At 36.3% G+C, this 24,669-nt stretch overlaps 1 non-coding gene across 1 annotated transcript; it reads right to left on the bottom strand.

The window, feature by feature from the left end:
• Positions 1-8,801: 8,801 nt before the first annotated feature.
• LOC112792822 (small nucleolar RNA R71) lies at positions 8,802-8,909 on the bottom strand. Its single transcript, XR_003197544.1, has one exon. It is a non-coding gene; the product is annotated as a small nucleolar RNA R71 (small nucleolar RNA).
• Positions 8,910-24,669: the final 15,760 nt, after the last annotated feature.

The following is a 24,669-nucleotide window of genomic DNA, read 5'->3' as shown; positions in this document are numbered from 1 at the left end:
GAAACATGATACATTCCCTTATTAACTCATGTTTCCACAGTTTTCCCACACTTAGTTGATACACAATCTCTATCTTAAGCTAACCAAAGATTCAATTGGGATATTTAATTTGTTTTTCTGCTTAAGGCTAGTGATGTGGTTATAGAACAGAAGGGGATTAAAAAGCTCAAAGTAGCTAACAAGGGTGACATAAAAGGGTAGGCTTATTTGGGATAAGTGAGCAAAAACAAGTAATGGCCTCAATCATATGCAAGCATGTAAATACACTAAATAATGGACATATAGAATGGAACAAAGCAAAGATTGCAATCATAGAGAAGAAAACACACAAGAATAAAATATTTATAGTTAAATAATGTAACCATATAAATAAGCTCAAAATCTCATAGGTTGTGTGTTCTTTAGCTCAAAAACCATGTTCCAATTTACAATCTTCAAACAGATTTAACACATAGAAAATTTTAATTTTTTAATTTAAATTAGTGAAAATTTTCAAAAATAGGGTCTTAAAAAAACTTATTATTTTTCAACCAAGTAGTACTTAAATGCAAACAATCAACTACACATGCAATCTATTATGCAATGCAACAATGAACAAACAAAGAAATAGAATATTGGTGTTGAGAAGAGAATAACTAACCCGTGGAGATCGGTATCGACCTCCCCACACTTAAAGATTGCACCGTCCTCGGTGCATGCAAAGCTGTGCAAGTGGACGGGTGGCCCCGCAGCTAGTGCTCTTTTTATTCCTTTCCTTGCCGATGGTTTGAGAGTAGCTTTTTCCTTACCTTTCTTGGTGGCCATCCTGAAAAGGGAAAGAGAATGCAATTTTTTAAAATTAAGGGTTAGAGCAAGGGAGCAAACGGTAAAGGAGGTAATCAATGCACAGTAAAGAAGAATGTCGTTAAAACATGGTCATGACTACATGTGAAAAGTCATCAATGGAAATATAGCAAGTGCATGGTAGAATAATTAAATGCAAGATGTTTATTGGCATGCCGGAAAGGGCATGAGTAGCATAGATCAAGCATTCAATGTCCAAGTTAGATTACCAAGTCTTTCAAACTAAAAGTCTGTTTGTAATAACAATTATATTAAATTAATAAAATATAAAAGGAATTTTGTGAAAAACAGGCATTAAAGTATGATAACATAAAAGTAGTGCATATTGCCATACGGGCGTTTTCACAAACACATAGCATGCATGGTGAAAATATGATGAAAAATAGTAAACTTGAACATGCAAGCAATCCCATGAAAAAGTAATATAATTGTCCCAACAGATCCTCAATAATCCACTAGCAAAAGATAGAGAATAATGACCCAATTAAATTTCGAACACCAATAAAAATAATGCAAAAAGAAAGAAAGAAAAAGAAAACATAGATAATGAAAGTAAAAAAAAAAAGAAAAAGAAGAAGAAAACATAAAAATAAGAATAAGAATAGAAAAGTAAAGAGGGAAGAAAAAAAGAAAAACCTTGATAATGGTGGTGAAAAAGAGGAAGTAGAAAGTGAGAAAGAAGGAAGAAAAGAGAAGAAAGAAATAAGAAAGGGTAAGAGAAATTAGGATTCGGGGAAGAAAAGATAAGATATTTGGCTGATCTGGATAAGCTGTGCGCGCATGTGACACGAGCGCGTGGATCACGCGTTCGCGCGGTTAGCGCTTCTATGAAGTGACGCAGACGCGTGACGAAGTGATTTGTGCTATTGGCGCGAGGGCAGCCTCGCGATCGCGCAACTCTCTGTTTGAAACTCATTTTGCCAAATTTTAGGGTGACGCGGTCGCGTGGGAGACGCGATCGCGTGGGGACGCGATCGCGTGGTTGGCCTTTTTCTGAAAAACGGCGCGGATGCGTGGGGCACGCGTTCGCGTGGTAGGGTTTGTGCTTCTAGCACGAGTCCAGCCCCACTCCATCACAACTTGCTGCCATACACCCCTTTTTATGCCGATTTTCAGGTCACGTGTTTGCATGTGTGACGCGGACGCATGGGAGGCATTTTTCGCAAATGACGCGAACGCGTCAATGACGCGGTCGCGTGGGCATATTTGTGCCTAAGGCACGCCTCCAGCCACACTTTCACGTGACTCTCTGTTAAATCTCTTTTCTTCCTTGAGAAACATATGACGCGGATGCATCGACGACGTTGTCGCGTCGCGTGCCATTTTTTTTATAATAATGCAATATGTAGAATGCAATGCTAATATGAATGCTATGCATGATTCTAGGTCCAATCAAAACTCAAAAACAAACAAAACAGACTAGAATTAAAACTGAAAAATGAACGATCATACCATAGTGGGTTGTCTCCCACCTAGCACTTTTAGTTATTGTCCTTAAGTTGGACATTTTGGTGAGCTCCTTGTCATGGTGGCTTGTGTTTGAACTCTTCTTGAAACTTCCACCAATGCTTGGACTTCCATAAAGCTCTATCTATTCCAAGTAAATTCCTCAAGCTTTGATGGACTTCTTCACAAGCTTTGAGCTCCCAAAATTGAACCTCATATATTCCCGGATCCCAAATCTTGTTTCGACACCCGTCTTCAAGTTGATCATCATTGTTCCCATCGGGTGGCAAGCAATTTGAATTCTCACTGAAGTGGCCAAACAACATCCTAGACCCATTCAATTAAGCTCTGCACCAACACTTGCAGTTAAACTTTGAGCTTTCAGCCATAATGAACCTAGGATTGTGTTGCCCACCACTAACCATCTTCCTCTTACTCTTAATGCCACAAAGAGCTCTAAGTTAACCATCCGTCTCCAGTAGCCCATATTCAAGTGGGAAGGTAAAGGTCAAGGATAAGAATTTCACCCACTTGAACATTGTGTTGGACGGTAATGGCCGTGGGAGAGGTGTTTCTAATGAACTTGCAAGCTCCACTTCCTTGTGCTCTTCTTTGACATCTTCCACCTCTTTGCAAGCTTCTTCAATTTCAACCTCTTCCTCTTGGTAGCTTTCTTCCAATTCAGGTTGTGCCTCTTCTTCTTGAATCTCCATCTCTTGATCATCCTCTTCCAAGACTTCAACCATGATATGCCTTGGAGGTTGTACACCCTCCTGAACATCAAATTCACCCGTCTTGGAAAGAGGCTCTATGACTTGACTTTCCCATGGAGGTTCAGCATTTCCTAAGTCTTCAACCACTTTTTTCTTTTCAATAATTGCTGCTTTGTGCAGTTGTTTCAGTATAAAATCGTACTCCTCCTTAATGATTTCTTTTCTATGACAACTCCCTTCAACTACTCCTTCATCTGCAAAGGTCTCTTCTACCTTCACCTTTAGTGCCTCCTCTAGCTCCTTATGAAGTATGGATTCGCAAAGATGATCCCTTCTCTCTTGTTCTATGTCAATAGCATCATTGGGATCATGTTGCTCTTGGATTGATAGATGTGGGTGCTCTTCCATAGATGGTGGTGATAGGATGGAGAGATCATTCTGTGGTTGAAAAGGAAGTACACTAGAGTAGTTATGTTGGAATGGAGGTGGTTCTATGTATGGTTCATTTGGCTCATAAGGTGGTTGGTATGGTGGATACGGGTTAGGGTCATATGGAGGTGAATGGTGGAAAGGGGCTTGTGAGTATGGTGATCCAAAGTCATGTTGAGGAAGGGGTTCATAGGCATATGGTGGTGGTTGTTGATAATCAAAAGATTGCTCGCCATAGCCATTGCCTTGATATGCATCACAGAATGGTTGTTGATAGTCCATTGGAGGTGGTTGTTGCCATGAGGATTGATCAAATCCTTGTGGCTCCTCCTATCTTTGATTGTTCCAACCATGGTGCATATTGTCATTATAATCTCCTCTTCCTGCAACATAATTATATTCAGACTTATAGCCAAAGGGGTGAGAATTCATAGTAGTGAGAGAAAATAAAAACAAAAATTAATAAAAAGAAAATATTTTGAAAAAAAAGATATGATTTGTGAAAAAAGATAAGATAAGATTTTGAAAAAGATATGATTTTTTTTAAAAAGGATAAGATAAGATTTTGAAAAGATAAGATAAGATTTTGAAAAACATATGATTTTTGAAAAAAAAATTATTTTTGAAATTTAAAACTAAGATAAGATAAGATAAAATTTTAAAATAAAAATCTGAAATTTTTTTCTTATTATTTTTTTTGAAAAATATTTACAATGACCAATAATAAGGCACACGTTTGCGATTCCCCAACAACGGCGCCATTTTGACGTTCGGATTTTCTATCGGTAAAGAAAATTAAAAATATAATCGCGTTGTAAGTATAGTTTTTAAACCAACAAAGAATCCTTTCGTGCAAAAAATTTGTTTGTCACTTAAGTAAACCCAATAAAAACAAATAACCGAAGTATTCAAACCTCAGGTCGTCTTCTCAAGGAATTGCAGGGAGGTGTGTTTTATTATTGGTTATGGAAAAAGATATATTTTTGGGTTTTTGAAATAGGAAACAAGTAATGTAAAATAACAAGTCATTAAAATAATAACTAATAAAGCTCTTGGCAAGGTATGAGAATTAGAAGTCCAATCCTAGTTATCCTTATCAGGTGTGATGAGAATTGGCTTTTGCTCCCACTTGGTCACCCTTTAACTATGAAGGTATATTAAGTGGATGAATCAATTTGATTCCTCAGGTCCTAGTCAATTCCTATGGAAAAGACTAGAGCTATTGGAATTCAAATCGATTAGCAAAGATAACAATTATCAATCACAAGGAGTTTGATAACTCAATAGTTACCAATTAATCAACCAAAGCCAAGAATATAGAAAGCTAAATAAAAATCATATAACTGAAATACCTCAAATTTAAATAGAAAATTAATCAAAACATAAAGAGTTCATAAACCAAATTAAAAATAAATAAAAGGAACATTGAACCTGAAACTTGAGAAGGAGAAATCCTAATTCCTTTAAGAGGAATCCTAATCCTAAATCCTAAGAGACAGGAGAGAACCTCTCTTTCTAAAAATTACATCTAAATTATGAAAAGTGAATTATCAATCGTCTCCCTTCATTCCTCCACTTTGTAGCCTTTAATCTATGTTTTCTGAGCTTGAAACTGGGCCGAAAATAGCCCAGAAATTGCTGAGGACGAAATCTGCCACGCTGATTTTCGTCACTGCGACATGTCCGTGTGGAGCACACGTTCGCGTCGCCTAGCTTTATGGCCACTATGGCAAATTATATATCAAATCAAAGCCCCGGACGTTATCTTTCCAACGCAACTAAAACCGCATATTTTGGACCTTTGTAGCTCAGGTTATGATTGTTTGAGTGCGAAGAGGTCAGGCTGGACAGCTTAGCAATTTCTTCAAGTTCTTGTATTCTTTCCACTTTTGCATGCTTTCTTTCCATCCTCTAAGCCATTCCTGCCCTGTAATCCCTGAAATCACTTAACACACATATCAAGGCATCAAATAGTAATAAGAGAGAATTAAACATAGCAAATTTAAAGCCCAAAGAAGCATATTTTCAATCATAACACAAAATTCGGAAGAAAAAAGTAAAACCATGCAAATAGTATGAATAAGTGGGTAAAGAGTTGATAAAAATCACTCAATTGAGCACAAGATAAATTATGAAATAGTGGTTTATCAATTCTAAACGGTGGAATTTCTACACATCATAGATTAAGGTGTGGATCTCTGCTGCCCCTCATGAATTAATGCAATTACTACTGTTTTCTATTCAATTCAAGCTTATTCTTGTTCTAAGATATCCATTCGCACTTCAACATGATGAATGTGATTATCAAGTGACACTCATCACCATTCTCACTTATGAACGCGTGCCTGACAACCACTTCCGTTCTACCTGAAAACAAGCTTGAATGCATATCTCTTGACCTCCTGATTCAGACGCATGGTTGCCTCTCTTGACAACAGAGTCTTCCATTCCGTGCAATCAGAGTCTTCGTAGTATAAGCTAGAATCCATTGGCAGCATTCTTAAGATCTGGAAAGTCTAATCCTTGTCTGTGGTATTCCGAGTAGGATCCGGGATGGGATGACTGTGACGCGCTTCAAACTCGCGACTATGGGGCGCAGTGATAGTGCGCAAAAGGATCAATGGATCTTATTCCAACACGATCAAGAACCGACAGCTGATTAGCCATGCGGGAAACCGTAGAGGACCATTTTCACTGAGAGGATGGATGGTAGCCAATGACAACGGTGATCCACCAACATACAGCTTGCCATGGAAAGGAGTACGCATGACTAGATGAAGGCAGTAGGAAAGCAGATATTCAGAAGGAACAAAGCATCTCTATACGCATATCTGAAATTCTCACCAATGAATTACATAAGTATTTCTATCTTATTTTATGTCTTATTCATCTTTTAGTTATCAAAACCCCATAACCAATTGAATCTGCCTGACTGAGATTTACAAAATGACCATAGCTTGCTTCAAGCTGACAATCTCCGTGGGATCTACCCTTACTCACGTAAGGTATTACTTGGACGACCCAGTGCACTTGCTGGTCAGCTGCACGGAGTTGTGAGAAAAGTGTGAACTCACGATTTCGTGTACCAAGTTTTTGGCGCCGTTGCCGGGGATCGTTCGAGTTTGGACAACTGACGGTTCATCTTGTTGCTTAGATTAGGTATTTTTCTTTTATTTTATTCTTCAGGATTTTTAAGAACGAATTCTAGAGTTTCAGATGATGCCTTTATCATCATAGGAGCTAGTTGATTCCCATCAATTTGGCTGCTGCATGTAATGACCTGCGGAAGCTTGATTATCCCTGTCTAATCTTTTTAGACTGAAGATTTAGACTAACATTGAATGATTCCTGGAATTCTTATCAAAAATTTTGAGTTTCTTATTTTCTTTTTCAAAATAATTTTCTAAAAAAATACAAAAAAATTATAAAATCATAAAAATAAAAAATATTTTGTGTTTCTTGTTTGAGTCTAGTGTCAATTTTTAAGTTTTGTGTCAATTTCATGTTTTCATTTTGTGCAAAATTTCGAAAACTCATGCATGGTGTTCTTCATGATCTTCAAGTTGTTTTTGATGATTTTCTTTGTCTGATTTTTAAATTCTCTTGTTTTGTGACTTTTGTTGTTTCTCATGTGCATTCTCAATTTGTTAGTGTCTCTAGAATGAAAATTTCTAAGTTTGGTGTCTTGCATGTCTTTCTTTTCTTAAAAATTTTCAAAAAAAATATGTTCTTCATGTTCATCTTGACATTCAAAGTGTTCCTGCATGCATTGTTTATTTGATCTTAGTTTTTCATTTCTCTCTCATCATTAAAAATTCAAAAAATTTTCAAAATTATGTCTTTTCAAGTTAATAATACAGAGAATTGAAGATTCAGAACATACAGCGGAGGAATCACAGAGAAAAAGATGGGCATTCAAAATGCCCAGTAAAGAAGGATTTCTGGCGTTTAAACGCCAGCCAGGGTACCTGGCTGGGCGTTTAACACCCAAGGAGGTAGCCAAGTGGGCGTTAAACGCTAGAATGGATACCATTCTGGGCGTTTAACGCCAGGATAGCACGAAGGAGGTAATTTTGTTTTCAATCCAAATCTTTTTCAACTTTTCAAATTTTAAAACTAATTTTTCAAGATCTTATCGTTTTCATATCCTCTCATATCAATCACATCTTTTTCAAAATCAAATCTTTTTTTTTCATTTTTCTTTTAATATTTTCGAAAATCCTTGTTAACAATTAATGTTGTGATTCAAAAATTTCAAGTTTGTTACTTTCTTGTGAAGAAAGGTTCAATATTTGAATTCTAGATTCATATCTTTTAATTTCTTGTTAGTCAAGTCATCAATTTTAAAAATCAAATCTTTTTTTAAAAAAAATATTTTTCAATCATATCTTTTCAAACATATCTTTTTCAATCAAATCTTTTTCAAATCATATCTTTTTCAAATTTTGATATCAAAAATCTTTTCTAACTCCTTATCTTTTCAAAAATTGATTTTCAAATCTTTTCACTATTTCTCATCTTTTTGAAAACCACCTTACTATCTTTCTCTCTCTAATTTTTGAAAATCACTAACCACTTATTCAAAAATCTTTTTAATGAATTAATCATTTTAATTTTAATATTTGAATTTCTTCTCTCTCCCATCCCTTTCTATTTAATCACTAACACTTATCCTCCTTTGATAATTCGGATCCCCTCTCTCTCTATAAGTTTGAATTCTACTTTATCTACCTCATCCTTCTATTCTTCTTTTCCTCTAACACATCAAGGAATCTCTATACTGTGACATAGAGGATTCCATACTATCTTTGTGTTCTTCTCTTTCACATGAGTAAGAAAAAAGATAAAGGCATTCTTGTTAAAGTTGATCCTAAACCTGAAAGGACTCTGAAGAGTAAGTTAAGAGAAGCTAAAGCACAACGCTTTGGAGAGGACCTGATAGAAGTTCTCGAAAAAGAAGAAGACATGGCAACCGAAAATAACAACAATGCCAACAATGCAAGGAAGGTGCTTGGTGACTTTACTGCACCTACTCCCGACTTCTATGGGAAAAGCATCTCTATTCCTGCCATTGGAGCAAACAACTTTGAGCTTAAGCCTCAATTAGTTTCTCTGATGCAACAGAATTGCAAGTTTCATGAACTTCCATTGGAAGATCCTCATCAGTTCTTGGCTGAATTCTTGCAAATCTGTGACACTGTTAAGACCAATGAAGTTGATCCCGAGGTCTACAGACTCATACTTTTCCCTTTTACTGTAAGAGACAGAGCTAGTATATGGTTAAACTCACAACCTAGAGACAGCCTGAACTCTTGAAAAAAGCTGGCCAATGCCTTCTTAGCTAAATTCTTTCCACCTCAAAAGATGAGTAAGCTTAGAGTGGAAGTTCAAACCTTCAAACAGAAGGAAGGTGAATCCCTCTATGAAGCTTGGGAAAGATACAAGAAATTGATTAGAATGTGTCCTTCTGGCAAGCTTTCATAATGGAGCATCATAGGTATCTTCTATGATGGTTTGTCTGAGTTATCCAAGATGTCATTGGACCATTCTGTGGGTGGATCTATTCATCTGAAGAAAATGTCTGTAGAAGCCCAGGAACTCATTGAAATGGTTGCAAATAACCAGTTCATGTACACTTCTGAAAGAAATCCTGTGAATAATTGGACAACCCAAAAGAAAAGAGTTCTTGAGATTGATACTCTGAATAACATATTGGCTCAGAACAAAATATTGACTCAGCAAGTCAATATGATTTCTCAGAATCTGACTGGATTGCAAGCTGCATCTGGCAGTGCTAAAGAAGCCTCCTTTGAAGGAGAAGCTTATGACCCTGAGAATCTTGCAATGGAAGAGGTGAATTACATGGGAGAACCCTATGGAAACACCTACAATTCTTCATAGAGGAATCACCCAAATTTCTCATGGAAGGATCAACAGAAGCCTCAACAAGGCTTCAAAAACAATAATGATGGGAGAAACAGGTTTGGCAATAGCAAACCTTTCCCATCATTTCTCAGCAACAGGTAGAAAACTCTGAGCGGAATCGTTCTGGCTTAGCAACTATAGTTTCTGATCTATCTAAGATCACACTAAGTTTCATGAATGAAACAAGATCCTCCATTAGAAATTTGGAGGCACAAGTGAGTCAGCTGAGTAAAAAGGTTACTGAAACTCCTCCTAGCACCCTCCCAAGCAATACAGAAGAAAATCCCAAGAGAGAGTGCAAAGCCATAACCATGACCAACATGGCCAAACTTGGAGAGAGTGAGGAGGACATTATTCTCAGTGAGAAAAACCTCATGGGATGTCCTCTGGACAAAAAGGAGTTCCCTATTGAGGAACCAAAGAAATCTGAGGCTCATACAGAGACCATAGAGATTCCATTAAACCTACTTCTGCCATTCATGAGCTCTGATGAGTATTCTTCCTCTGAAGAGGATGAAGATACTACCGCAGAGCAAGTTACTAAGTACCTTGGAGCAATCATGAAGCTGAATGCCAAGTTATTTGGTAATGAGACTTGGGAGGATGAACCTCTATTGCTCATTAATGAACTAAACACCTTGGCTCAAGTGAAGATACCTCAAAAGAAAGAGGATCCCTGAAGGTTCTTAATACCCTATACCATAGGCACCATGACCTTTGAGAAGGCTTTGTGTGACCTGGGGTCAGGCATAAACCTCATGCCACTCTCTGTAATGGAGAAACTGGAATCTTTGAGGTACAAACTGCAAGAATCTCACTAGAGATGGCAGACAAATCAAAAAAATAGGCTTATAGACTTGTAGAGGATGTCTTGGTAAAGGTTGAAGACCTTTACATCCCTGTTGATTTCATAATCTTAGACACTGGAAAGGATGAGGATGAATCCATTATCCTTGGAAGACCCTTCCTAGCCACAGCAAAAGCTGTGATTGATGTTAACAGAGGAGAGTTGGTCCTTCAAGTGAATGAGGACTACCTTGTGTTTAAGGCTCAAGGATCTCCTTCTATACACGTGAAGAAAAAGTATGAAAAGCTTCTCTCAATACAAAGTCAAACAGAGTCCCCACATTCAAACTCTAAGTTTAGTGTTGGGAGGCCACAACCATGCTCTGAATATCTGTGAAGCTCCATGAGAGCTCACTGTCAAGCTATAGACATTAAAGAAGCACTTATTGGGAGGTAACCCAATTTTTATTTATCTATGTTAAATTTTCATTATTATTTTATATTTTCTTTAGGTTGATGATCATGTGGAGTCACAAAAACAACTGCAAAAATGAAAGCAAATTCAAAAACAGCAATAAAAATATCACACCCTGGAGGAGGAGCTTACTGGCATTTAAACACCAGTAAGGGTAGCAGAATGGGCGTTAAACGCCCAGTCTAGCACCATTCTGGGTGTTTAACGCTAGAAAAGGGCACCAGACTGGCGTTTAACGCCAGAAAAGGGCACCAAGCTGGCGTTAAACGCCAGAAAGGGAAGAAAAGCTGGCGTTAAATGCCATAAATGGGCAGCAACTTGGCGTTTAATGCCAGGATTAGCACTCAGAGGGCGTTTACACGCCAGAATGGTGCAGGGATGAGAAATTCTTGACACCTCAGGATCTGTGGATCCCACAGGATCCCACCTACCTCAACTCACTCTCTCTCTTCTTCACACATTCCAATAACACCCTTCCACAAACACCGTTCACCAATCACCTCCATCTCTCTTCCCCATCACCTCTTCACCACTCACATCCACCCACTCTTCCCCCAAAAACCCCACCTACCCTACCATCCAAAATTCAAAAACTTTCCCTCTCAAACCCAACCCCTAAATTCATGAACCCTACCCCTCTCTCCACTTCTATATAAACCCCTCATCCCTCCTTCATTTCCACACATCATAAACACCTTTTTCCCCCTTGGCCGAACCATTCAAACCTCTCCATCTCCTCCATTTTCTTCTTCTTCTCCTCCCTTCTTTCTTCTTTTGCTCGAGGACGAGCAAACTTTTTAAGTTTGGTGTGGAAAAAGTATTGCTTTTTGTGTTTTCATAACCATTTATGGCACCTAGAAAGAGGAAAGGGATGGCAAAAGCTTCCACCTTCGAGTCATGGGAGATGGAGAGATTCATCTCAAAGGTCCATCAAAGACTACTTCTATGAAGTTGTGGCCAAGAAGAAGGTAATCCTTGAGGTCCCTTTCATGCTCAAGAAGAATGAGTATCTGGAGATCCGACATAAAATTCGAAGAAGAGGTTGGAAAGTTCTCACCAACCCCATTCAATAAGTCGGAATCTTAATGGTTCAAGAGTTCTATGCTAATGCATGGATCACTAAGACCCATGATCAAAGTGTGAACCCGAACCCAAAGAATTGGCTTACCATGGTTCGGAAAAAATACTTAGACTTCAGTCTGGAAAATGTAAGGTTGGCATTCAACTTGCCAATGATGCAAGGAGATGCACGCCCCTACACTAGAAGGGTCAACTTTGATCAAAGGTTGGACCAAGTCCTCATGGACATATGTGTAGAAGGAGCTCAGTGGAAAAGAGACTACAAAGGCAAGGAAGAGACATAGAGGAGCTCAAGCGTTCCATTGGATCTTCAAGAGGAAAAATTAGCCGCCGTCAATAAGGTGGACCCGTTCTTTGATTTCTTTGTTCTTATCTTTCTGTTTTTTTATTTTTATGCTTTATGTGTTATCTATGTTTGTGTCTTTATTACATGATCATTAGTATCTAGTGTCTATGTCTTAAAGCTATGAATAATTGCATGAATCCTTCACCTTTCTTAAATGAAAAATATTCCTAATTATAAAAGAACAAGAAGTACGTGAATTTCAAATTTTATCTTGAAATTAGTTTAATCATTTTGATGTGGTGGCAATACTTTTTGTTTTTCTGAATGAATGCTTGAGCAGTGCATATTTTTTATAGTGAAGTTTATGAATGTTAAAATTGTTAGCTCTTGAAAGAATGATGAACAAAGAGAAATGTTATTGATAATCTAAAAAATCATGAAATTGATTCTTGAAGCAAGAAAAAGCAGTGAAAAAAAATAAAAAGTGGCAAAAAAAATTGGCGAAAAAGAAAAAGAAAGAAAAAGAAAAAGCAAGCAAAAAAAGCCAATAGCCCTTTAAACCAAAAGGCAAGGGTAAAAAGGGATCCAAGACTTTGAGCATTAATGGATAGGAGGGCTCAAAGGAATAAAATCCTGGCCTAAGCGGCTAAATCAAGCTGTCCCTAGCCATGTGCTTATGTCATGAAGGTCCAAGAGAAAAGATTGAGACTGAGTGGTTAAAGTCATGATCCAAAAAGAGTGCACTTAAGAACTCTGGACACCTTTAACTGGGGACTTTAAAAAAGCTAAGTCACAATCTGAAAAGGTTCACCCAGTTATGTGTCTGTGGCATTTATGTATCCGGTGGTAATACTGGAAAATAAAGTGCTTAGGGTCACGTCCAAAACTCATAAAGTAGCTGTGTTCAAGAATCAACATACTGAACTAGGAGAATCAATAACACTATCTAAAATTCTGAGTTCCTATAGATGGCAATCATTCTGAATTTCAAAGGATAAAGTGAGATGCCAAAACTGTTCAGAAGCAAAAAGCTACTAGGCTCGCTCATCTACTTGGGACTAAGTTTCATTGATATTGTGAGATTCATTGTATATTCTCTTTTTTTTATTTTATTTTGTTTTCAATTGCTTGGGGACAAGCAAAAATTTAAGTTTGGTGTTGTGATGAGCGGATAATTTATACGCTTTTTGGCATTATGTTTATGATGTTTTTAGTATACTTTAGTTAGTTTTTAGTATATAATTGTTAGTTTTTATGCAAAAATCACATTTCTGGACTTTAATATGAGTTTGTGTGTTTTTCTGTGATTTCAGATATTTTCTGGCTGAAATTGAAGGACCTGAGCAAAAATCTAATTCAGAGACTGAAAAATGACTGAAGATGCTGTTGGATTCTGACCTCCCTACACTCGAAGTGGATTTCCTGGAGCTACAGAAGCCTAATTGGCATGCTCTCAATTGCATTGGAAATTAGACATCTTGGGCTTTCCAGCAATGTATAATAGTCTATACTTTGCTCGAGATTTGATGGTCCAAATGGGCGTCAAAACACCGGTCAGAGACCCTTTTTGGCGTTAAATGCCAGAACTGGCATAAAAGCTGGAGTTAAATGCCCAAATTGGCACCAGAGTTGGCGTTTAACCCCAAGAAAAGCCTATGCATGTGAAAGCTTCAATGCTCAGCCCAAGCACATACCAAGTGGGCCCCGAAAGTGGATTTCTACATCATTTACTTATTTTTGTAAACCCAAGGTTATTAGTTCTCTATAAATAGGACCTTTTATTATTGTATTTTCATCTTTTGATCATCTTTGATCTTGGGATCAGGTCTTTGAACCCTTTTTGATTGTTTCATGTTATTTGGGAGGCATGGCCATTCGGCCATGTCTAGACCTTGTTCTTATGTATTCTCAACGGTGGAGTTTCTACACATCATAGATTAGGTGTGGAGCTCTGCTGCCCCTCATAAATTAATGCAATTACTTCTGTTTTCTATTCAATTCAAGCTTATTCTTGTTCTAAGATATCCATTCGCACTTCAACATGATGAATGTGATGATCAAGTGACACTCATCACCATTCTCACTTATGGATGCGTGCCTGACAACCACTTCCGTTCTACCTGAAAATAACCTTGAATGCATAGCTCTTGGCCTCCTAGTTCACGACGCATGGTCGCCTCTCCTGACAACAGAGTCTTCTATTCCGTGCGATCAGAGTCTTCGTGGTATAACCTAGAATTAATTGGCAGCATTCTTGAGATCTGAAAAGTCTAAACATTGCTTGTGGTATTCCGAGTAGGATCCGGGATGGGATGACTGTGACGCGCTTCAAACACGCGATTGTGGGTTGCAGTGACAATGCGCAAAAGGATCAATGGATCTTATTCCGACACGATCGAGAATCAACAGCTGATTAGCCATGTGGGAAACCGTAGAGGACCATTTTCACTGAGAGGACGGATGGTAGCCATTGACAACGGATGGTAGCCATGGAAAGGAGTACGCATGACTGGATGAAGGCAGTAGGAAAGCAGAGATTCAGAAGGAACAAAGCATCCCTATACGCTTATCTAAAATTCCCACCAATGAATTACATAAGTATTTCTATCTTATTTTATGTCTTATTTATCTTTTAGTTATCAAAACCCCATAACCAATTGAATCTGCCTAACTGAGATTTACAAGATGACCATAGCTTGCTTCAAACCGACAATATCTGTGGGATCGACCCTTACTCACGTAAGGTATTACTTGGACGACCCAGTGCACTTGCTGGTCAGCTGCGCGGAGTTGTGAGAAAAGTGTGAACTCACGATTTCGTGTACCAAACACCGCACCGTTTGCGGCTACGCGTTCCTTGTGAAGAGCTCTACAAAACCCATACAAGAAATTGGAGAGGTAACCACGAAATTATTTCTATTCTTCTCCTTAAAGTTTCGAGTTTTTAGGGTTTTGGCTAAGTGAGGTTTTTTTATTTTTGGGTGTTTAGGTACACTATAGCCTTTGATTGATGTTGGTTTTGGCTTCCAAAACTGTTGGGCAAGGTATGAGGCATTGAAACTCTTGTGAAATTTCAATTATAATGAGTCCTAGTTTGATTTATGATGGTTTATGTACATATAGCTTGTTTATGGTGATGTTTGGAGCTTGTTAGTGCTTGTTGGAGATTGTTGGTGGCATAGATTGTACTTGAAAGCTTGTCTTGGGCTCAATTTGGTGGGTTTTGGACATATTGGGGATCGACCAAGGTATAGTTTCGGTTTCCTCTATGTAGTATATAATATTCATGGACACTTAGGCTAGTGACCATAGGATAGGTTTGAAATTCTGTATGTTGTTGATGATTGGTTGGTTGATGGTGTACAATAAATTGGTATTATTGATATGGTTAAATGATGATGTTGAGATATGATGGATTTGGATGTTTGAGCATCGTTGATTAATAATATGAAGCATGGTTGAGTTAATGATGAAGATTGATGGTGATAAATGATTATTAGGGGATATGTGTTTAGAATGTTATACATATTTGATTATTAATGTTGAGAATGATGAAGTAGGATGGAAAGATTGGTATTAATTGTGAAAAGTGACCCAAGTGGATAAATTGTGTTGTAGAGGGGAGTTTGGTATTGTTTTGGTTGGTTTGAGATATGATAATTGAGAGAATTGGTAAATTGGGAACTTTGGGTGAAAGTTGATTTTTAATGAACTTTGTTTGATCATAACTTATGCCTCAATTTTAAAAATTGGTTGAAAATTGTTTGAAATTAAAGTTCATTAAAACCTTTTAATTTGATATAAGGTTTGTAAAATTTGGAATTTTGTAGAGGAAGTTATGATCATTCAAAGTTGGTATTGAAAATTTGAAAATCTGCTAAGTTGCAGAATTTCAGGATTTCTTATATGTGCGCATGCACAACCTTGCAAAAATCTTATTCTGTGTGGACGCACAAACCTGTGCATACGTACAGGCAGGAAAAATGGCTCTGGTTGCAGCGTTAGCACAGCTTGTGTGCGTGCACATCAATGAAGAATTACGACCTATGCGTAAGCACAGCCCTAAGTGCACGCACAAGTCGGGAAGGGTCATCTGTTGGAGGCGCTCGCACAGCTTGTACGAGTGAACAGGCTTGTAAATTTTAGCACATGTGCGTACGCACACCCCTATGTATACGCACACTTTCAAAATCTTCTTGGGCGTACGCATGCACACCCCCTGTGCGTCTACACATGCCCTGTTTCTCAAATTTTATTTTATTTTCAACTATTTCACCTTCCCGACGAGGTTGTAAGCTTCTATAACACCTTTTTAAGGATCTTGGGCATATGTTTGGATACTTGAAGACTGGGAAAGGATTTAAGGGTTTAGACGATATTATTGGGAAAATTTAGAAAATAGAGGCCTAGGTTTCTGGCATATTGAAGGTGGTTCAATGTCATGTGATGAATGGTTGATGAATGATATGAGAATTAGGGAACTGTTGAGTTTGGAACTGAAATGTGAATGAACAGTGGTTGAAAAGAGTCGAGGGCTCCGGATGAAGTGATGAATCTATCTTATACTAAAAATATTTTTGTAAACCACTGCACTATTTTTTCATTGAGATTATGAGACGCTATTCGCCCGACAGGGGCCGAGGTTAGATCCCGCTTGTCGAGGTAGCAGCGGCGGCGTAAGGTCGGTGGTTCGTCCTGCTTGCGCTTAGATGTGAGGTCGGTGGCAAAAGATCCCGCTCGCATCCCTTCGGATCATCAGAGCGTACAGGCGCAAAACCCTGGATAGTGATTCGAGCACTATATCTCGGGGTCCCACACCATGATTCCGAAGGGCAACATCTCCATAGAGATATGTCGGGTTGGCAGTTGAACCGACAATGTGATATCACAGCCAGTAGGGCAGGCATTCATCATGTGCATTTTCTATCTGTTTGTATGCTTTGCCGACTTGATATTGTTTTCATATCTGTATAACATGTCTAATTGCTATTTGAATTAATTGCTATACATTCTTCTATCTGTGTTTTACTTGTATTGTATATATTTGTGTTTTCTACTGGGATTGAGGAGGTTTGGAAGGCGGTGGCGATGGGATCGCATAGAAGATCGGTTGGTGAATGCTGTGGGACAGCGGTGTTTGATTAGATTAGAAATCCCCTAAGATAGATCACCCTTTTATGGTGCTAAGGCTTAAGTTTTGTTAAGGTTTTACATATTAGGCTTATTTGGTTTAGAATGCTTTAAGCTTGAATTCTTGTGATGGATATGGAGTCTAGGATTGCCTTTGGCGTCCCGGGGTCTTATATCCTACATCACTGGGCACTGTTACCATACTGAGAACCTCCGGTTCTCATACCATATTTCTGTTGTGTTTTTCATATACAGGTCGCAACCCACCTCGGTGAGTTGTTTGGTTGGTGACAGAAGCGGAGGATCCGGATACCATTTGGAGTCTTTTTGGTTTGTTTTAAATTTGTCTCTCGCTTTTGTATTTTTGTTTTGGCCTAGAGGCTTGTATTTGAGAGAGAACAAAACTTGTATAAGCCATTTTAAACTTCAATTTCTTTTGTCTATATATCTAGCTAGCCGACTTAAACTCCGCGAGCCATGGCTAGTTTCTTATGATACTATACTATTATACTATTATTTTTTGTTTATATCACATCTATTCCTTGTGCTTTAAGTTAGACATTTCGTTAATTCGTTTTGCGCTTTTAAAGCCCGTTTTTGAACTATATCCTTTATCAGGCTTCTAGATAATATTATTCCTTCTATATATCATATGTATGAACTTAGAACTGTCGTAATCCTTGATTAATCTTTGCTTTACGACGCGAGGTAAAGCTTAGGCAAATTGGGGTGTTACATCTGATATTTTTCTGTGGGCAGGCAACACAGCACTGAATTGTGTATCCAATAGATCATGGTTGTGTTCGTCAGAGAAATAAAAGATATGCCACCTTCCAGTTTCTGGTACAAATTTAACATCCATTCGGCCTTCACACCCAGTTCTTGTTTCCAATCTAGGCTCATTCTTCCTTTTTTCCATAGTGTAATACTTCTCCTCCTTGAATCCTTGCCTATGACATACAAACTTTTGTTTGTAAACCTCGCCAATACTATTCTTGAAAGTCTTACTCTTCCTTACACTAAAGTTTTTTGACTTTGAGTACTTCAGATAAAAATAAAATGCAAACTGCAAAGTAGAAAAGTGATATTTACCAATTTTCTCCGCATAATTTTCACTGAAATTCAAAATTGTAATGCCTTACACGGAGTCAACTGCATATGCAGCTTCAAGGGTATCTTCTAACAGATCAGATTCAGAAAAATACGCTCCCTCAATAAATTCATCTCTGAAATCTTGTTCGAATGCATTTTATTCATCATATCTTGGTCACAAACTAGCTATTCTTATTGGTTAATGACATTGTCCTCCTGGTATTGCTGATCCATCTCAGTGTCCGTAAATATATCTGACATCTTAAAAATGTCCAATGAAAAAAAATTCAGTGCACTACGTCTTATAAGATTAAAAAAATAAATAGCATCCAATATTGCTAGCTAATTAATAATAAAAAATAATAAAATTTATTTACTTTTTAGTATTTCTCAATGTTTGTGAATTATTAAAAGAAAAAAATTTTATTACACAATCAATTTCACGAATAAAGAATCAAAACGAAGAACTGCAAAATTATAGAGTTTCTATTCATTGACCTCGATTTTGTAATCAAAACGGTGGATTATTTTTTGAACACTACAATGAAAAAATTGATTGGATCTTTGCTGATTGTTGCAACTGTGATTATCAATTAATGATGAATAAATATTGGATATTAAATAGATGGATAAAAACTGAAGAAAAATTGGATATTAAGTAGATGGATATCCGAAAGAAAAATAATAAAAATTTTGATAATCAAAGAGATTGATACATGATTCCAATTGTGGGATTGAGTAATTGATGATAGAGTATTCACCAATTGATAATCTTAATATTAAAGAAAAGATAATATTATAGTATCTAAATCAAAATAAAGATTTAAAAGTTAAAGATAGAATTTTAAAGATAAGATAGATGAATAATAAGATAATAATTTATAAAAACATAGGAAAATTGAGAACGGCGTAACATAAAACGTAGTGCACAGTTCAATCGATAGGATAACACAACCAATCGATTGATTTCTCATACCAATCGATTGAATTGGAATATGCCATTAGTCACGTACAAACTTCAATCGATTGTATTATCATACTGGTGGACGAAATTGTGATCATCAACAATGGCTCCAAAGACTTGGTGCTCTCAAACATAAATCACATTTTGTCACAACTCCGCACAACTAACCAGCAAGTGTACTGGGTCGTCCAAGTAATACCTTACGTGAATAAGGGTCGATCCCACAGAGATTGTTGGTTTGAAGCAAGCTATGGTCATCTTGTAAATCCCAGTCAGGCGAACTCAACTATATTAAGAGATTATTGAATTTTCGAATAATAATAATAAATTAAACAGAAAATAAAGATAGAGTTACTCGTGTAATTCAATGATGGAAATTTTAGATAAGTGTATGGAGGTGTTATGTTCCTTCCGAATCTCTGCTTTCCTACTGCTTTTATCCAATCTTTGTCAATCCTTTCTATGACAAGCTGTATGTAGGGCATCACCGTTGTCAATGGCTACATCCCATCCTCTCAGTGAAAATGGTCCAAATGCTCTGTCACAGCACGGCTAATCATCTGTTGGTTCTCGATCATGTTGGAATAGAATCCCTTGATCCTTTTGTGTTTGTCATCACGCCCAGCAATCGCGAGTTTGAAGCTCGTCACAGTCATTCAATCCCGGAATCCTACTCGGAATACCACAGACAAGATTAGACTTTTCGGATTCCCATGAATGCCGCCATCAATTCTAACTTATACCACGAAGATTCTGATTAAGGAATCCAAGAGATATGCGCCCGGTCTAAGGTAGAACGGAAGTGGTTGTCAGTCACGCACGTTCATAGGTGAGAATGATGATGAGTGTCACGGATCATCACATTCATCATGTTGAAGTGTAACGAATATGTTAGAATAGGAATAAGTCGAATTGAATAGAAAATAGTAATTGCATTGAAACTTGAGGCACAGCAGAGCTCCACACCCTTAATCTTTGGTGTGCAGAAACTCCACCGTTGAAAATACATAAGTGATGAAGGTCCATGCATGGCCGAATGGCCAGCCCCCAAAATATGATATGAAATTCGAAAATAGGGAGAAGGACCAGATATGTGGTCAAAAGACTAGATAGTCAAAGACATCTAATAAACTAGTAAAAAGTTCTATTTATACTAAACTAGCTACTAGGGTTTACAGAAGTAAGTAACTGATGCATAAATTCACTTCCGGGCCCACTTGGTGTGTGCTTGGGCTGAGCTTGATCTATCCATGAGCTGAGACTTCTCTTGGAGTTGAACGCCAAGTTGTAACGTGTTTTGGGCGTTCAACTCTGGTTCGTGACGTGTTTCTGGCGTTTGACTCCAGAATGCAGCATGGAACTGGCGTTGAGCGCCAGTTTACATCATCTAATTACGAATAAAGTATGACGTATTATATATTGCTGGAAAGCTCTAGATGTCTACTTTCCAACGCCATTAAGAACACGCCATTTGGAGTTTTGTAGCTCCAAAAAATCTATTTTGAGTGCAGGGAGGTCAGATTCCAACAGCATCAGCAGTCCTTTGTCAGCCTCCTATGAAAGTTTTGCTCAGGTCCCTCAATTTCAGTCAGAAAATACCTGAAATCACAGAAAAACACACAAACTCATAATAAAGTCCAGAAATGTGAATTTAGCATAAAAACTAATGAAAACATCCCTAAAAGTAACTAGATCATACTAAAAACTACCTAAAAACAATGCCAAAAAGCGTATAAATTATCCGCTCATCACATACCAATCGATTAAACTTTCATATATCATTCTAATAGCGTAAGTCAACCGATTGGGTAACATAACCAATTGATTGAATTAATTAAACCCAGATTGCTTTGATGAGTTCAATCGATTGGGTAATATGACCAATCGATTGATTTTTGGACAAACCATACTGTCTTGCAACTTTCAATTGATTGTTTTGTGGTAACCTGAATTTCAATCGATTGAGTTATGGGAAATCTGAAATCCAATCGATTATTTTGTTAATCCAATCGATTGATTTTCTAAGAAACGCGATTTCACAACCTTCTACGGATGTAATGGATCAAAGATAAAATTTTAATCAATTGGGATTGCCAAAAAAGTTATTCGATAAATGGAAGATCTAATTCGTTATTATTTTTGTTTTTGGTTATTATAAACATAATAGATGAATGATAAAATAATTTATAAAATAAAAAATAGATTTTATAATTAAATAATACATGAGGAATTAATTTATAATTAAAGTTAGATAAAAACTATTTAGCAGTTATTAAAAAATTTAAAAAATATATTTTATTATAAGACTATTTAATAGTCTAAACATTCTGAAACCATCGAATCCGGTGCAATGTGACATATATATATCCTAATTGTGAAATCAAGAGAGCAGGGCCCAAAGCCCAAACATCCTAATAGAATCGACAATTTGAAGAGGAGCAAGGTCATAATTTTAATAGTAGCGGCACATTTGTATGGATCTTGACAGTGGCACAATTATCACAAACTAAGAGAACAGATGGATCAATTTTATTAGAAGATTGAATACTACATTGAGAAGAATAGTATGAATAGTTCTAGTAGCAGCTTGCCTAAGTCTTTTATACCACAATCATGAAAATAGAGAATTATTAGCAGCAAGAACATGTGAATTCGCTATATAAATAATATATTTATTAACATTCAACCAATCACTATTTTCGAAAACAATTATATGATATGCATTTTTTTTTTATAATATATAGGTATTCAAAAGATAAAATTTTAAATTCTTATATTTTAATAAAATTAGTAAAAATTTTGTACATTATATATATACTAAAAAAATTATCTAAAGTCGTACTATTTCTCTATCATATATGGTTGATATCTTCATTATTAAAAAAATTTATTTTTTTCAACTTCGGTTCATTAAGAGAAAGGTGGACAACTTCAAAGATACTATTTTCTTTATCAATTCGTAAAAAGTCATCTCTCGCAATATTCTACATTATAGTTTCTCCTTTGTTGTATTGTGGAGTTTTTCTTAAAAAAAGACAAAGATTAGTATGGACAATTACTGAATTTTCTACACATTTAGGCTTCAATTTATTTTTTTAGAAAATGGATAAAAAAATAAGTGCTCTAATTTCTTTCACAACAAGAAGATGAAGATGGTTACTCTAGTAGCCTAAAATTAATTGGTTGAAGTTTTATTTTACTACCATGAATTAGCCACTAAGATTTTGAATTAATTATGCCTCTATCACTCAAGGGATTAAAGGCACCTCTACCATAAGAAAAATTTATAAATTCAATGTTTATTTTTCTCCTCTCTTCATTAGGAAAATACATCTTCAAACATTTAACTCTTTCATTGGTTATCTTGATAAGAAAAAATTTGTCTAGAATCTTCTCTCAATCATTAATGGTTATAATACTTATATAATTAGTGATTAAAAAAAATTAGTAATAATTCAATTATCTTTACTTATAAATAAAAGTTATAAGGGTCACACTACGATACAGATTTAGATGTACAGATATTTGTTTTTATCTTCTTTTTTTTTTATATAGAGATATATAACACTTTTTACCTTTTTGAACATTGAATCACATATCTCATAGACCATATGAATTGTAGGTACATCCATATCTGTACTTCTTAAAATATCATAAATATGATTTGTGAAAGTAAGAATATAATCAATTTTTTGCCATCAATTTTCACTCAATTTTTTTTGAACTCAGCTTTGCCAATATTATCTTTCTTGTATGAAGACTACTTCTCACTTATAACCATCTTTTTGAGTTCTTACTTAAATAACTTAAATTTTTTGAGCAGCATAATGGTGGAGGCAAATCGAGTAGGAGCAACATTAAATAACTTTAATAAATTAAATTCATTGAAAATAAATAATCTTATATGATGATTAACAATGAAATTTTTTTTTATGAAAGAAGCATCTTCAGCAATTTGAATAATCAATGAACATTTTTCATAAACAAAATTATTCTTCTCTTTATTCTTAGCTGCACAAATATCCTTTAAAAGCAAGACTAAGAGTATAAACAACACAAAAAATCTAATAAATAGATGAAAATTCAGTTTCAATCAATAAACCAGCCGCTTTACGAACTGGCATATTGTCAGCCACAATCTGCACTACATTTGAGAGACCGACTTCTCTTATTTTCTTTGCAACATAATCCTTGTCCTTGATCTCATCTCAACAATCTACAACTTTTAAGAAGAGGCATCCTTTAAGAATTACTCCATTAATCATTTATAATGCTTACTCCCTTTCCACTCCATGAATTTTTGGTAAGCTCTAACATTTTTTTCACATGTTGCTTTTCTTTCTCAAGTAAAGTTGTCCTCAATTTATTGTACCCAAAAGGAATATAACCATCAATATAATTATTGACAGCATAAGAAAAAATTTTGACAAAATAAAGATTTTTTACTAGACGGAAAGGTAATTCAGATGAAAAAAATATTCTAACAATATGTAAATAATCTCTCTTTCATTCACATTAAAAGCATTCACTAAAGGTCCAGTAATCCTTCTTTTTCTTTTAGATAAGGGTGAAAGAGGAATTGACTTAAAATTTTTACTTTTATGCAACAATGTGCTTTCACTATCAAGTTTCTTAAGTTCTTCAAGATTTTTTGATGTAACTTTTACACAAAATCTAATTTCTTTTCCTGAAATCTTCAATATATGTACTCTTACTCTAGTGTAAGAACCACTAAATAAGACCTTGCAAAATTTACATTGAAACTCAAGATTTTCATCACTTTCAACCTTTTCTTTCTTTATTGCAAATTTTCATAAGGATTTATCTACACTTTTTTTAGAATCGTTTTGAACATTCTCTGAACTCATCTCTCACAATCTTACAATAATTAAGAACAAAAGTTACTTTTGCACAATCTAATATCTTTTGTACAAAACAACAACTACTGAATAATGTAATCACTAATCAAATATGAAGTATTAGAATTGATGATCACACAATAGCAGAGGTCTAACTTAACAATTGATGAATGATAAATCAATAAGGAGACAAGAGAATCACAGAGTAAAAACAGAATTAAAGAGAAGCTCAGAAACACAGAGCAAAATACAATTACAAAACCAAAATTTGAATTATGGAAAAAGGAAAATTCTCTCTTGTTTGAAATGGAGGAGGCAGACGGCAACCGGAGAGGCGATGAACTCCCACGGCAGCGAGCAGGGAGCAGCAACAAACACCCACGATAGCAAAGAGCAGATGCTGAGATTGAGAGTGAGTGGATGTGGAGAGGCCGAAAGGGTGTGACGAGGATGACGATCACCTGTATGAGGTGAGATCGAAGGTGGTGGAAGGTGGCGACAGACTGACAGTGACGAAGAGAGGTTGAGTGGGTGTGGAGACAAAAAAGGTGGAAGGGAAAAAGTTAGGGGTACTATGTATGTTATATTCTCACCGTGTCTGTCAACTTTGTTTTTTTTTGGAACAAGACATGTGTGGACAT

The sequence above is a fragment of the Arachis hypogaea genome, chromosome 3, assembly GCF_003086295.3.
Source record: "Arachis hypogaea cultivar Tifrunner chromosome 3, arahy.Tifrunner.gnm2.J5K5, whole genome shotgun sequence".
Taxonomy (NCBI): domain Eukaryota; kingdom Viridiplantae; phylum Streptophyta; class Magnoliopsida; order Fabales; family Fabaceae; genus Arachis; species Arachis hypogaea.
Note: the sequence above shows the minus strand (reverse complement) of the source record. Positions and strands in the feature narration are given on the sequence as shown.